We start from the raw sequence: 15,492 nt of genomic DNA on the forward strand, positions 1-15,492 counted from the left end.
TATTCTTAATAGACTTTACCGCATAAAAAATAGTACCGGTAACGAAATATTTACCACATAAATTGGCGCCCGAATAGGGACACTTTCTCATCTCACGCGCCGGCGGTGCGTTGCAGGCCCGGTCTCCTGCCACAGCTGAACGGACAAAAACGCGTACCTGCAGGATTTCCTGTATCTCCCTCCGGCCAAGCGGTGACGACTGAGGCTGCGATCAACACCCAGACGAGGCGGTGAGAAGTGCGAAGTATCCCGACCAGAGCCTAGCTGAGAGAGCAAGATCCGAGGTATACAGAGACCCGCCAGGTTCCGAAGTTCCGAGTCCAGTCGAGTCGAGTCCAGTCCGGTCCAGTTTCAGTTCCGTTCCGAGGCCTTCCGTTCCGAGCTACCCGGTGAGTACCATTACCGGGGAGGCATTTAACGTGCACATAGTCTGTGCCGGTCAAGACGGGTTTGGGTACACAAATCCGGTCTGCACTGTTTTAGCAGTGTATCTGTACTGTTTAGCAGTATATATAGTATGTCTTGCATATAAATAAGTATTATCTAGTGTCAGTATTATGTCAGTAACTAGTTTTCTATTAGTTATCATTGTTCGTAAAACTGTTAAGTGTTAAATGTTTTTAAATACGTTCTATATATTGTGGTGTGAATGACTGTTCATTATTGTGTTTTTCTTGTATAAAGTGTGTTCTAGTAATAAGGTCTAAAAATGCCGCTCTTTTCGAAACTAAGACAGATCAAAACTAGAAAAGGTGTACTCGAAGAAGCTGTTCCCATCCCACCTAGGGACACTCCAGGGTACTTTATGTATCATAAGCATGGCCTAGATGCCGTATTATTTCTTGATTTATGGGTGGACTACACCAAAGACTTACCAGAGAGTCAGAGATGGCCCGCAGCGGGGACCTGGGATGCAGATTGCATCATGAGAGTAGAAGAAGAATTATGGAAAAAGAAAGCCAGACAGTCACAGAAAGATGCCATTGAATTATGGCGAAAAGAATCATATAGACGTACAGAAAAAGCACTCAGACAGGAAGAGAAAGGTAGAGAGAATTCAAATAAAACCCGAGAAAATCTATTACTTGAGGAAGGTACCCGAGTGAAATCAGAACAAGTAGATAGACAAAGAAACGCTCTTATGAATGGTATGTATCCTCTTCTGGCCGAAGGGTTACCTAAGGCCACTCCGGAAATACCAAAAGACTTAACTCCTCCATTGCTCCCGATAAAAGCACATCCCAAAGCACATCCCAAAACAGCAAAGGACGTTTTCCTTTCCTCCTATTTAGATGACGCAGCTCCCGAGTATGCTAATGCCACACCACCCACACCGCTTGCCGATGGTGTTCAACACCAAGAGCATCCTTCTGTGCCCCCGCAGCAACAAACTCCTATGCAAGTCCCGTCCGTTTCTACAGTTTTTCCCGCATCTACAATCTCTATCCTACGCCCAACGAATCCTTTCGTGCCTAGCACTTCAGAAGGTGCTACAGGAGGTACGACAGACATGTTTGCCACACCGCCGCGAAATAAACAGACCCTTAGAGATTTAGCACTCCAACGTACACCCCAACTAGCGACATCCGACATGTTTAAAGAACAGCTTGTGGATTGTAGATACGACCCAGTACCAGGTAGACAGGATAAATTGCTCATATCATCACTTCGGATAAGACGAGCTACATTATATTTAATGACAATACCAGGAATGGGTGAACACCTAGATAATATATATCGCTTTGTCCAAACAGGGCAAGGTCCCGAAAGTATTAACGAAGCTATGGAATACCAGAAAGTGGATGTCCAAAGACAACTACTACGTTTTTTCATAAATTGTGTAATAAGGAATCAAGACAGACCTGGGGCAGATCACGATACCATGCAAAGACTTGCCAAATGGCGTCAGAACATATCAGAAGAGAAACATGATAGACAGGCGTGTATAATCGCCATGTGTCGAAAGATCCGCAAGGAAGTAGAACGAATACATAAAGAAAGACGAGAAACAGACAGAGTGGAATCAGAAGAGGAGGAGGAGCAAGAATCAGAGCAATTAGACACAATAGCTTATGTAGGTAGAGGAAGACCCCATAATAATACCAGAGGTTTTAATGACCCGATACGTCCAATACGTCCAGAATATAATAGACATTTTCCAAACCCTATGTTAAATACAAAATCCCCTGAACACCTATTCCAAGCCGCTGATAAATTACTCCGAGATCGAAGGGGGTACCACATGCTCGATTCCATGGACGAACAAGAATTAGCCAGGTCAGCAGTACAATGGGCTGACAGTCCCGGCGAATACAATGATGATGTACTTGCACACACGTTTCTGAATCTAGACCCATATGAACAACGCTTAGCTAGTATATACATGATTCAACACCTCCTTATATTATATAAAAGCCAACACTCCGATCCAGGACCCTTACCTGACATATTGACAGAACTACTCACGAACATATGGAGAGGGTCAGGTACTGATTTGATTAAGGAAATTCTAGAATCCCGAAACCATTATTTAAATTTCGTATTCCCAGAACACGTTCCAGTTCCCATCATGGGAAGAAAAATGTATCACATAGATAGACAGAACCCGTTACGCGAAGTGCACCCAATCAGAGGTGCCGGTGATAATTTTACACGCGTGTTTGTGTACACGCCTATAACTAAACTGGAATTATTAGAAATGAAGAAAGTAGTACCCAGCCATGACAAGGACCCAGCAGGTTTCCACCGTGAGATAAAAGACATGTTACTCATGGGAGAGTATACCTACCCCGATATTATGAAAATATTAAAAGTCCTATTACCCGCCGGTGTTTACGAAAAACTCAAAGAAAAGGAATGGGAGGTGGGAGACCAAAAGATAGATTGGACAGCATTAGAAAACGAAGAAAAGGCCAGAGCTGCAGGAGCAGGGCTTTGGGAAAAGACTACAGCACTAGCAGGATTACTAATACAGGTACTGCCACGTTTATTAACCACGAAAAAGGAAGACTGGGGTGCAATCTCAGCCTGTAAACAAAAACCAGATGAAGACACTAGTGATTTCTATTCCCGATTTGAAAAATGTTTTAGTATAAATAGTGGCATAAAGGCCAGTAGTGAGTCGTATCCACATCTGTTTGTGACAAAATGAGTTGAAAATTCTCTGCTACAAGTCAAGAATAGAGTATTGAAATTCGAAAGTACCTGGCAAGGTAATACCCCATCACAGATGTTGCAGATGTTACAATATCACCACAATAGAATTAGAGAAGAACAAGAACACGAACAAAGACGTATGAAAGATACAAAAATGAAAATGCTTGTTGCACAGTCAGTTCCAGCCGATAGTCATCAAAAAGGTGATTCCGCAGGTCCTGCAAAAGGGACATGCAACTATTGTAAACAACCAGGTCATTATATACACGATTGTCCAGTCCTGAAACATAATATAGCCACAGGTAGAACGCATGAGAGACCACGTCCACCTAGACAGTATCAGAATCAACAACAAATCCCTCAGAATGCACAACCTAGGTTAGCTCCGCAACAATTAGCTCCGCAACAGGCAGCTCCACAACAGATCGTAGCACCACCACAAGCGCAGCCTATTGCTGCGACCCAAGCAACAACACAACAGATGTATCAGTATGCACAAACAGATTATCCCGATTATCAGCGATACTCATGAGATAGCCTAGAGAGGGAAGTTGGCTTACCCCTTATTGAGGTTCCTGTAGACCAAGAGGGACCTTATGTACATAGTGAACTATTAGGGGAAGACAGAAAGTTTTTACTTGATACAGGGGCAAGCAGAACAACTATAAGACGCAGTGAAGTTCCAGGGGCACCCCTCTCAGGCTCACAGAATATTTCCCTTGGATTCTCAGGAAAACCTATAATCAATGACGTAACACAACCTCTTCCACTTACAGTCGGTCCATTGACACGTACTACAGATTTATTACTTACTAAATCATGTCCAGAAAACTTGTTAGGCATAAAAACATTGAAAGCTCTAGGAGCCATAATATGTTGTTCTCCGGAAGGAGTACGACTATTTTTACGTGACTTTAAAGGTCACTATGTGTCCAGAGACATGGATCACCGACTGCAGAATTTACCTACACATTTATGGGCACAAGGCCCCACTGATGTTGGTTGCATGAACATTACACCATATCGAGTTACACTGAAAACAGGAATAGTACTACCACGAATGCGACAATACAAGTTACCACCAGATGCTGTAGTGGCTTTACTGCAAATCATTGACGAGCTCATTGCACAAGGAGTGGTTGTCGAAACTGACTCCAATGTATGTAATTCCCCGATAATTCCGATTCTTAAAAGAACGGATCCAAAAGCACCACCAGTATATCGATTAGTTATTGATCTGCGCGAATTAAATAAATATATTGTACCACAATACCCTGTGGTCCCAGATATCTCTTCATTACTCACAGCTATTGACTCAGAAGCCACGTTTTTCACTGTAATTGATCTCAAGAATGCTTTCTTTAGTGTCCCAATCGATCCGGAAAGTCAATATTTGTTCGGTTTTAGTTTAAATGGACGAAGCTTTAAATTCACACGCGCACCTCAAGGATTTACAGAAAGCCCCAGCATCTATAGCCAAGCACTGAAACGAGAACTTGACAGTATCCACATGCCAGTTAACACTGCCTTGCTTCAATATGTCGATGATCTGCTGATCACCGCCCGAAGCGAACGTGAATGTGAGACAGCGTCACTGACGGTTTTGAAATTTCTGGCTGACAAGGGGCACAAGGTGTCCCCTTCTAAGCTGCAATTCTGTGTCCAGCGAGTTGTTTACCTTGGGCACTCGCTGTCCAAGGAGGGAAGGCAGCTTACACCCGACCGCATCCAGTTAATTGCTAACATGCCACCACCCAAGACACAAAAGGAGGTGCGGGCCTTTATAGGCCTCACTTCATACTGTAGGCAGTGGATCCCTCAATATGCATTTCTAGCAAAACCACTCATCCAGTTGACAACACAGGAGGCAGCCACATCGACTGTCCTCCCTTGGACTCAAGAACATACACATGCCTTTGAAAGCTTAAAGAAAGCTTTATGCCAAGCACCTGTCCTAGCAACACCATGTTACAGTAAACAGTTTACACTCTTTGTTACAGAACGCGAAGGTACTGCCTTGTCAGTACTCACTCAGGAACAAGCAGGATCACACAAACCATGTGCTTATTTCTCTAGTACATTAGATCCAGTAGCTCAGGCACTTCCAGCGTGCCTGAAATCAGTGGCCGCAACAGCTTTAGCAATCAGACAAAGCGATGCTATAGTGCTAGGACATCAATTGACAGTACAAGTACCACATGCAGTAGAGGTTCTTTTGAACCGCACACAGACACAACACTTGACTATAGCGAGACTCACCGGTTAAGAATTGACATTGTTTCAGCCACACATAGAAATCAGACGTTGTAATACGTTAAATCCTGCCACACTGTTACCAGTAGGCAGAACAGATCCATTGGCACATGATTGTGTCGAAGTCATTACTATCACGACGAAACCCAGACAAGACTTGACAGATATTCCTTTGTCAGATCCAGACTTGACATTATATGTAGATGGGTCATGTATGAGAACAAGTACAGGAGAGTTAGTGGCCGCTTACGCAGTCACAACAGACACTGAAGTCATTGAAACTAATTGTATTAACACTTTGTCAGCTCAAGCAGCAGAGCTCACCGCTCTGACACAAGCCTGTATTCAAGCCACAAATAAAAAAGTCAACATATACACAGATTCACGTTATGCATTCGGAGTCGTCCATGACTTCGGCGTACTGTGGCGAGAGAGAGGTTATTTAACTTCTCACGGCGCCCACATCCAACACGGACCCCTCATTCAAGCCCTATTAGACGCCATTCATCTACCTACTGCAATATCTATTATGAAAGGCAAAGCCCACACAAAAGTTACCGATATCATTTCTCAGGGAAATGACCTAGCTGATAGAACAGCTAAACAGACTGCTCAGAATCAGACTCACACAACTGACATGACAAAGACAATAGTTCCGACACCAACACATTGCATGACAGTTAAGGATCCCGCCCTTGATGTAATTGACATACAGACACATGCTACACCAGAAGAAATAAAGAAATGGACTGAATTAGGAGGGATCCAAACAGATCAAGGATGGATGACGAAGGAAAAATCTATATGGTTTCTTCCCGACTCAATGGTCCAAGTCATCATTAACACTATACATAGTCCAGCGCACCTAGGAGAAAAAGCTATGCTAGACAGCATTCAGCACATTTGGTTCAACAAACATTTACGAGCCGCAGCTAAACAAAAAATTCGTACCTGTATGATATGTTGTCAGTTTAATCCAGGTAAAAGCATCCCCGTAGAACAGGGTGGATTTCAAACTCCCGATCATGCTTTTGAAGTCCTCCAGATGGATTATATCCAGATGGAACGATGTCGAGGATTCAAATATGTTCTCGTAGTTGTCTATGCTCTTTCCCGTTGGACAGAAGCATATCCGGTTTCAGATTACACTGCCCGACTACTGCCAAACAGTTAGTTCGAGAATTCTTCCCACGGTACGGTTTACCACGTGTTGTCTACTCAGATAACGGCCAGCCGTTCTCATCCGAACTAATGAAACACGTTTCCCTTCTATTAGGCTACCAATGGAAATTCCACTGTGTCCGACATCCCGAGGCGGCAGGTCTCGTGGAACGTCATAATCAAACTCTGAAAATTAGATTGTCCAAAATATGTAGAGAAAAAGGAGTTGATTGGATAGTAGCCTTACCAGTTGCGCTCTTTTACATGAGAATGGTAGCACATTCCCGAACAGGGCTATCCCCATACGAGGTGATCTTCGGTAGACCACCAAATATGTGGGGGACGCCTATACCTCGCAAAATCACTGATGTTGACTGTAATATGCTGACAGATTACCTGGCTTCCTTGATGTCTGCACTACAATCTTGTCGTTCACAGGTATCCGCAGCTTTTCCCGACAATACTGAGGTGAAGCCCCATGACGTGGTTCCTGGGGACCTGGTGCTGGTCAGGAATTTTGACCGAAAGACCCAACTGGATCCTAGGTGGAAGTCACCGAAGTTGGTTCTACTCACCACAAGGACAGCCGTGAAGATCGAGGGAAGGAAAGGGTGGTTGCACTCGAGTCATATCAAGAAATTTTATGGACTACCATCCAGTGTAGATACTCAACCCTGTATTCCCTCACAGATAGACTCAAAGCTCCCCTTGGCTGAATTAACAAAACCAGAACTTTACAAACTAAAATTGAGGTCTAGTAAGTCAGACAATTTGATTGTTTAAGTCCTCTCCAAGGTGAATCGGTTGAATTTGTCTCTGACATGTATCCTCTAGACCGGAATAGAGAAAGAAATCATCAGATGCAGCTCAAGAAGCATGCGTATTGTAAATCATTTCGTAGTCACTGCACAGTAACATTATTAATTTTGTTTTTTCTAAGTCTTCTGATCATCATTGTCAGCATCCTATTGCACATGTATTACCCTATTCCTAAGCGTGCTTACAATATAACTGCAGAACATTCTTTTAGTGAATTACCTCCACATGAATTGTCTTATAGATTTGCGCTGCGCAACAATACATTCATTAGTATGCTACATCATTCCCATCAAACCAGCAATGCCACAAATTGTTGGATATGTGGCCGACTCCCTCCCTATCAGAACTATAAGGGAGTTTTGCCCCTCTTTCCCTATCCGTTCACACACAATGGCTCCTGTGGAGCATGGTTTAGTTTGATTAATTCCCTAGATTCAAATTCCGCAGTTTATCAAGACAACTGGGTATGGGGAAACCTGAACTTAGTTTTGCTTAAAGTCTGCTACCCTAACAAGGAGGGACTTCCCAAAAGAACAGGAACTGATCTAGAAAATGAAGTATATGGATTAGGTAATTTTACACTTAACCTCATGATCCTGAACGTTGAATCTGAAGCTACACCAATCTTGCCCGCCATGTCAGTATTCCCAGTAAAAGGGGAATTATGTGTAAGAAAGTATGGTTCCATACATATGGGCCATAGTAAATGCACCACTGTAATAAAATTCAGTGATCAAGGCAAGTCTACATTCAGAGCTTCTCGCCATTCCTACTTTATATGTGGCCAGACCGCATATATACGTCTACCTTTAGATTGGGATGGTACTTGTTACATAGCATTCCTTCTACCACCTGTTTTCCTAGCTCCTCCTGATTATCATAGAAACACCCATTTAGTACACAATAGACAACAGAGAGATCTCCCAATTGTCGATTACACTGAAACAGCATGGGAAAAATACACAGATTTCAATAAAGGTTTCTTTCCCTATATAGGTACAGTCACTAATAGTAAGCTGATACGTAGATTAACCAGAACCCTTGAAGCAGTAGTGAACGAAACTATTTCCGCCTTAGGCAATCTAACAGAAGAGCAGTCTGCTATGCGGATTGTTGTGCTTCAAAATCGTCTTGTCCTTGACGTCATCCTGGCCGATAGGGGCGGAGCTTGTAGGGTCATCGGATGAAGTTGTTGCATTTTCATACCAGAAAATTCGCCGTCAGTATATAAGGCCATAACTCGCCTTCATGAGATTGTAAGCCAGATACACCAGAGTCCAGGCACCTGGACTTGGTCCGGTTGGTTCTGGGGCGTGTTGTCAGCCTGGGGATGGAGAATCCTATCCTTCCTAGGTATTGGCTTTCTCATACTATTCAGTTGCTGCTTATGTCTACAATGTGGGCCAGCGATTTGTGGTCTGTGTGCCACCTCGTGTATCCCACATCCAAGTTTTCGCTCAAGATCCCGGAAGAAGAAAGAAGAACAAATGATGCTATATGAACAGATCGATGGATTGATGAAGATCGATATCTCCTAAGGGTCCGAAGGGGACAAGGAGGGAATGAGGAAATATGAATTTTGTGATCAGCTATGTCCCCTATCGTAGACCCCAACGGCTCCATGTGCATGCTATAAGTACATGTATGTTCCCTCCTGTTCCAGTTTTGAAGACGCAAATATATGTGCGTCCACCGTCAACATGTCCTCTTTCAGATCCGCCATGAATGGGTCAGATATTCCATTCCTAAGTATGAAAGGCCACCGACTTTATGTGGTTCACTTTCCACATTTTACAGATTCAGGCGAGTAGGCCCGAATTCTGTCATCAAGCCTTTTCTGCCTTCTGCCTCTGAAAGCTCCAGTCTGAGCCTGCATCTGTGTCCATGAACTTTGTCCTACTCCCTGCGCGGCTAACGGTGCCTGATCCAGCCCGTCGCCTGCCAAAAACTGTATTTCACCTTCAAGATTATCTCCTCCGCTCCTCATCCGATGCATTCCTGTCTAGTAGTTTAGGTAAACATTCCTCCAGCTGCCGTGCAAAGGACCAGGCCTCGCTGCCCTCATGCAAGTAATTCATAGCCCCGTTACCATGGGATATTTCTACCCCCTCGCATCTAGTGTAGACACTTAGACGCTTGTACACGCACTAACAGTCAGTATAGTCAGTATAGAATAAGATTCTATCCTAAGAGACCTCTCTTTTTGGATAACACAGTTCTTTAAACATAGGATATTAGATATGATTTGGGATTGGGTTGACATAACCCCAGACTTCTGTCTCCACATGTAGAGCTAAATGTCAAGTCCCCTTCACCCTCTAGTTGCACGTCAATCACACGTCATGCGGCTGCGCGCGCATCTCTGCCAAATATTTCTGCTGACATTGCAGGATTCTTTTATGGATCCACCCACTTGTGACATCATGTATGATGACGTTTATTAAATTACGCCCATGTATACGCCTCTATTAGCTACGTATGCACAGTTTATCTGTATTATCAGCTGTTACGCCTCTTGCATCTGTTTCACTGTAATGTATTTTCTATAAAACTGCCTATCTGTCAATAATATATGCCCTTCCTTCCTGAACTTTCGTGGTGATGGAATAGAATGCCTACAATTCGAATTGTATTCCTTTGTATAGGAATAAAGCCTTTTAAAACCTCTAATACCACGGATTCTGCCTCTTATATTTACTGAGTTATTCTTAATAGACTTTACCGCATAAAAAATAGTACCGGTAACGAAATATTTACCACAGTGTGCTCTCAATAATTCTCGTACATTCGCAAACAACCCAATTGGGGCAACCAGGGTGTCTCATAAGTGGTGAATATCACACCCTTATAACTCATCGGGCATACAGTAGCCCTTCCAATGGTATATATCTCACACAATCTGTGAACCATATCCATAAATACTAATGGCATGATTTTTCTATAAGACAAACGTGCTGAAAAAAGAAGAATACCTCCACACCATCAAACATAATATAAAAGATACTGAGGCACCCTGCCCCATATCGTACTCATAGGTCTAGGTTTTAGGTGTAATAAATCTCGGTCTCACAATGTACAGCACTCCACATATCTTACCGAGTTTATTAAGTAGAGAGCTAAAAAAGGCACTGGAGTAGAGGGCGACCCTCTGTAGTCACACACTGTGGGGAAAATCAGTTCAGTATACTCAGAATATTCACTCCTGTGTTAGATTCTTGTGAAAATGGTATAAAATTCCACACAAAACTCCAAACACTCATCCCTTCTTATTCAAGATTTTTGTCGGAGTATCTCTACCCTCGACAGACATCCAATCATGAGGGCATAGAGGAAAGGTATGCTACACACATCTGCAACATAACTCTGAATGCAGAAAACTGTATGGAATATGTCCGTTAGTAGTGCGAGGTAACATACTCTCACCAAAATGAGCGTCATTCCTTAGATCAATGCGACATCCCTCTGTTAAAACATATGACGTTTAGCCTGCAAGTCTGGTGTATTGTAGGTATATTACCCAAATCATATAGCTAACTAAGTTCTAGTACCCCCTCCTCCTTATTTCATCAAGAGTGGTGCGCCGCAACTGAAATCAGTCTCTCTCGATGCCGTGTAAGTACCTCGAATGTCCGTCTTCCGTTCCTTATTGATTCCGCTTCCCATCACGTGGTGCGTGCGTATGACGAGGCGCGCACCACGTCAGAGTCTAGACCGCTGACCCAAAAATACAAAGGCTAAGCGTACTCTAAACAGGAAATCGTGTGGAACCCGAGGCACTTATTGCGTTTAGGTCTAGACCGATAGTCTGGGTACGTGCTCCAACTCGAAGACAAAAGGGGATTGGTGTTATAACATAAATACTAAACGTTGCTGATGGCAACAAAGCAATTCTATTGACATTTAAAAACAAAAACAAAACCCTGTATATATCAGAGGCTGGTTGTAGTCGTCATCCCTAGTCTCATAAATGCTACTAGCTGTAATAAATTCCAATAGAGTGTTGATCCTATAATACTGATGAGCACTCCCACTCAGTAGATGTGAGAATGTTACCAGTTGATAACAGAGCTACAATACCCTTCTGGATCCCATCCCAATGATGACAAGTATACTCTTGTTCATTGGAGGGCAACCTAAATATTAAAGTAGAGTTCATTTTCTACCCAGGGCTGACCATGGTATTTCATCGTTGAGCCCTGTTTCATGGCTCCTAAAACGGTACACCCACTTCTGCTCACGTATGAAAAAAGCTTGAGATAACTCCCTCGTAGATGGTGCAAACGAGGGTTTAACAAATCCAGTCCAATATATGTCCTGTACTGTGTGTCCTTTTTCAGCAAAGTGTAATGTGAGGCCTGTATTTGTCCTGGCACATTGGATATTGTTCCTATGCTCCATTATCCTCACTTTCACCTTTCTAAAAGTCATCCCAACATAGATCAAGCCACAGGGACACTTGATTATGTAGATGAAGTTGGAAGAGTTACAGTTCATATGTACTCGCTGTTGCCAAGGATATTTGAGGCCCACATCTACCTCTTTTGTATTCCTTGTCAATGTGCATACATCACATGTTATGTTTGTGTGTGTGTTAATAGTTTATAAAGCGCGTGAATCACCCCCAGGGGGGTCTCTCAGCGCTGGTGGGCAGTGCGGGGCGGCTGGGGCAAGATCATTCTGCGAAGAGGGTTGTCTTCAGTATCTTTCTAAACCTAAGGTAGTCGGAGCATTGCCTTAGGGGAAGGGCAAGCTGATTCCAAATCATAGGAGCTTGATAGGAGAAAGATTTACCTCCTAACCGAGTTCTCTTAATTCTCGGAATAAGTAGCAGAGATTTAGAGCCTGATCTCAAGTCGCGGCTGGGAGTATATTGATGGAGTCTCGCAGCTAGATATTGGGGGCCGGGACCTCACAATGCTTTGTGAGTCAGGCAGCAAAGCTTAAACTTAATCCGTTTTCGCACTGGCAACCAATGAAGTTGTTGGAGCAGTGGGAGTGAAGCTGATCTATAAGGGGCATTGGTGACTAGTCGTGCCGCGGTGTTTTGAACCACTTGCAAACGGCTAAGAGCGGATTCATTCGCGGCAATCAAGAGGGCATTACAGTATTCCAACCTATTCAGTACTAGTGCCTGCACTAGTGTCTTACGGAGCGAGTCCGGGAGATAAGGGAGGGCTTTCCTCAAGAGGCTCAAAGTAAAGAAACATGCGCCGGCTGTGAAGGATACATGGTCCTTCATAGACAGAGCCTGGTCAAAGCACACACCCACATTTTTTGCTGTTAATTTGGGCGGAGGAGCAGGTCCCAATTCCGATGGCCACCAAGCGGGAGACCACAGGATGGGGGCATCACCGAAGAGGATGATCTCTGTTTTATTTGCATTCAATTGGAGAAAGTTGTTACTCATCCACTGTGAGATGGCCAACATACCTGAGGCAAAAGATGAATGGGCTGTCAGAGAGGATTTATTGAATGGAAAAATAAGTTGGGTATCATCCGCATAAGATACGGGGATGAACCCAAGAGATCTTAAAAGATAAGCAAGGGGGGCCACATAGATGTTGAATAATGTGGAGCTTAAACAAGAGCCCTGTGGTACACCCTTGGACAGATTTTCGGCGGTAGAGCGGAAAGGGCCTAAATTAAGTGTTTGTGTGCGATTGGAAAGGAAACTGGTAATCCAGTTCAGCGCCATTCCTCCGAGACCAGTCTCCTTAAGCCTTCCAAGCAAGGTCGGATGGTCCACCGCATCGAAAGCAGCGGAGAGATCTAAAAGGACCAGGATGGCAGACTGTCCCTGATCAAGAATAAGTCTGATGTAGTCGGTTACGGCTACCAACGCAGTCTCCGTACTATAGTTTGCGCGGAATCCTGATTGAGACGGGTCCAAGTATCCGATTGCTTCGATATGGTTGGAGAGATGTCTATTCACATGCTTCTCTAAGACCTTGCTCAGATAGGGCAGAAGAGAGATAGGACGGAGGTTAGAGAGGTCATCCATTGGAAGATTCTTATTTTTCCGCAATGGAATGACCTGGGCTGCTTTCCAAGTGGAGGGGACCAGACCGCTATCAAGGGAGGAGTTAAGAAGGGGACGAACAGAATCTGCTAGTCCATGTGCAAGGGGCGCCGCAGTTCTCGCAGGCATAACATCTAAAGGGGAGCCAGATTTGACATTGCACAGAAGTGTGATGGTTTCATCCCTAGAGAGGGGAGGGAAGGTCGATAATGTTGTAGTGGTGGCATTATGGGGTTTAAAAGTGTCATCAGGCAAGGGTGCGTGACAATTACTGGCGAATTTATCATAGATAGAGTCAATTTTTTGTATAAAAAAAGAGCTAATGTTATTGCAGAGGGACTGGGATAAGTTGTTATCCAATTCACAGGCTTTAGGACATATAAAATGTTGCAAAATTTGGTGAAGAATTTTGGGAGAATTACCTGCCTGTTTTAGTTGTTGGGCTATATGCGATCTACGGGCTTGTTTAATTTCATTATGGTAAAGGGTAAGTGCGGCTCTGTAGTTTGCTTTATCTGTGTCTTGGTGAGTGCGACGCCACCTTCTTTCCAGTTGTTTGCAGCGGCTGTTTGTCGTGCGTAATTCGGGGGTAAACCAGATAGCCACATCGTGTGTGCCCCGTGACAGGTGTCAAGTTTCCAGCCACTCGAGGAGCCCCTCGAGCGCTGGAACGGGAATGCACCAATTGGTCCTTAATGTTTTGGCCTCTCCTAAATGAGAAGAGGGGTTTCTCAAGTCTAAGGCCGCTGGAATTCTAAATACGCCAATGTTTAAGAATGATACGTTTGATGGCCGTAGAGGATGTATTAAATGTGGTGACACAGATAGTGTTGTTTTTAGTCGGTCTCTCTACTTTTTCCAGTAACGCCCCTCTAGGGCAATTCCATGCTCGCTTACGTGCCTTCCTGATTACTTGGTTCGGGTAGCCTCTGTCATATAGTTTTCTTGCAAGACAGGTGGCCTCTTCCCCAAATTCGTCAGGTTCTGAACAGTTCCTGCGAAGCCACAGGAACTGACCCACAGGGAGATTCTCTCTCAAAGATCTTGGATGGAAGCTCCCAAAGTGAAAGAGGCCATTCTTATCCTTCGGTTTGTGGTGGACTCTAATTGACAGTTTGCCATCCTTTGGAAAAATAACTAAGTCCAAAAATGGAATTCTGTCCTTGGTGATAGTGGTAGTGAAATGCAAGAAAGGGTTTTGTCTATTCAGCCATTGCATAAAATAATTTATAGATGCCTCATTGCCTCTCCAAATGAGGAGGACGTCATCTATAAACCGTTTCCAGACCCGTATGTTATGTGTCCATGGATTACCAGTAGCAAAGATATGTTTGTGCTCAAAGGTGGATACATACAGGCCCGCTAGACTTAACCCATCATTTAGTGAGAGCAAGACAGGAACAGGCATGAAGTACACCTACCATCGCCAGTTGGCTATCTCTGTCCACCGGTGACTCCATCATTATAAGTGAGGCAGAGCGGTGTTGTGGGCGGCTGATCAACTAGTGCAGGGTAGGAGGGGAGGTGAGGCATTCAAACGCTTTACATGACCACCAGATTACAGTACACAAGGTCAGGGTTTTTTGGGGGGCACAGGGATATTGACTGATTCGCCCAGAATCACAGGATGTTGATTCTCAGTTCCAAAATCAACACCTCTGGCTGTTGGACCACATTAGGGATTTGAATACTGATGTGATGAACAATGGTCTATATTGTACATTAAACTCTATTTTTGGATTTCATATAAGTATCAAGGTTCAAATATTTTATAAACTATAAATGTAAAAAAAACACAAATGCTACAGCATAATTATGAGCTCAACAGTTAACTTTGCCCCAGCTAAAATTCGACAATTGCCACATTTTAGCTTCCATGCACACCTTCAGTTCGGAGACAGTGCGGATTTCCAAAGTCTAGCGACAGGAGGGGATTTACATGTGGCCTACTGTGGTAGCATGGGCATCAGAAGGATGCACACAGGACCCCCACCCCTGAGCAGCAGCCCACCACCAGCAACCACTGCTATTGTGTGTTGTGGCCAGGGGTTTTTATGACACGGGCGCAGCTTCAGCCCCTCCCC

Source organism: Triturus cristatus, chromosome 2_1 (assembly GCF_964204655.1).
Source record: "Triturus cristatus chromosome 2_1, aTriCri1.1, whole genome shotgun sequence".
Taxonomy (NCBI): Eukaryota; Metazoa; Chordata; class Amphibia; order Caudata; family Salamandridae; genus Triturus; species Triturus cristatus.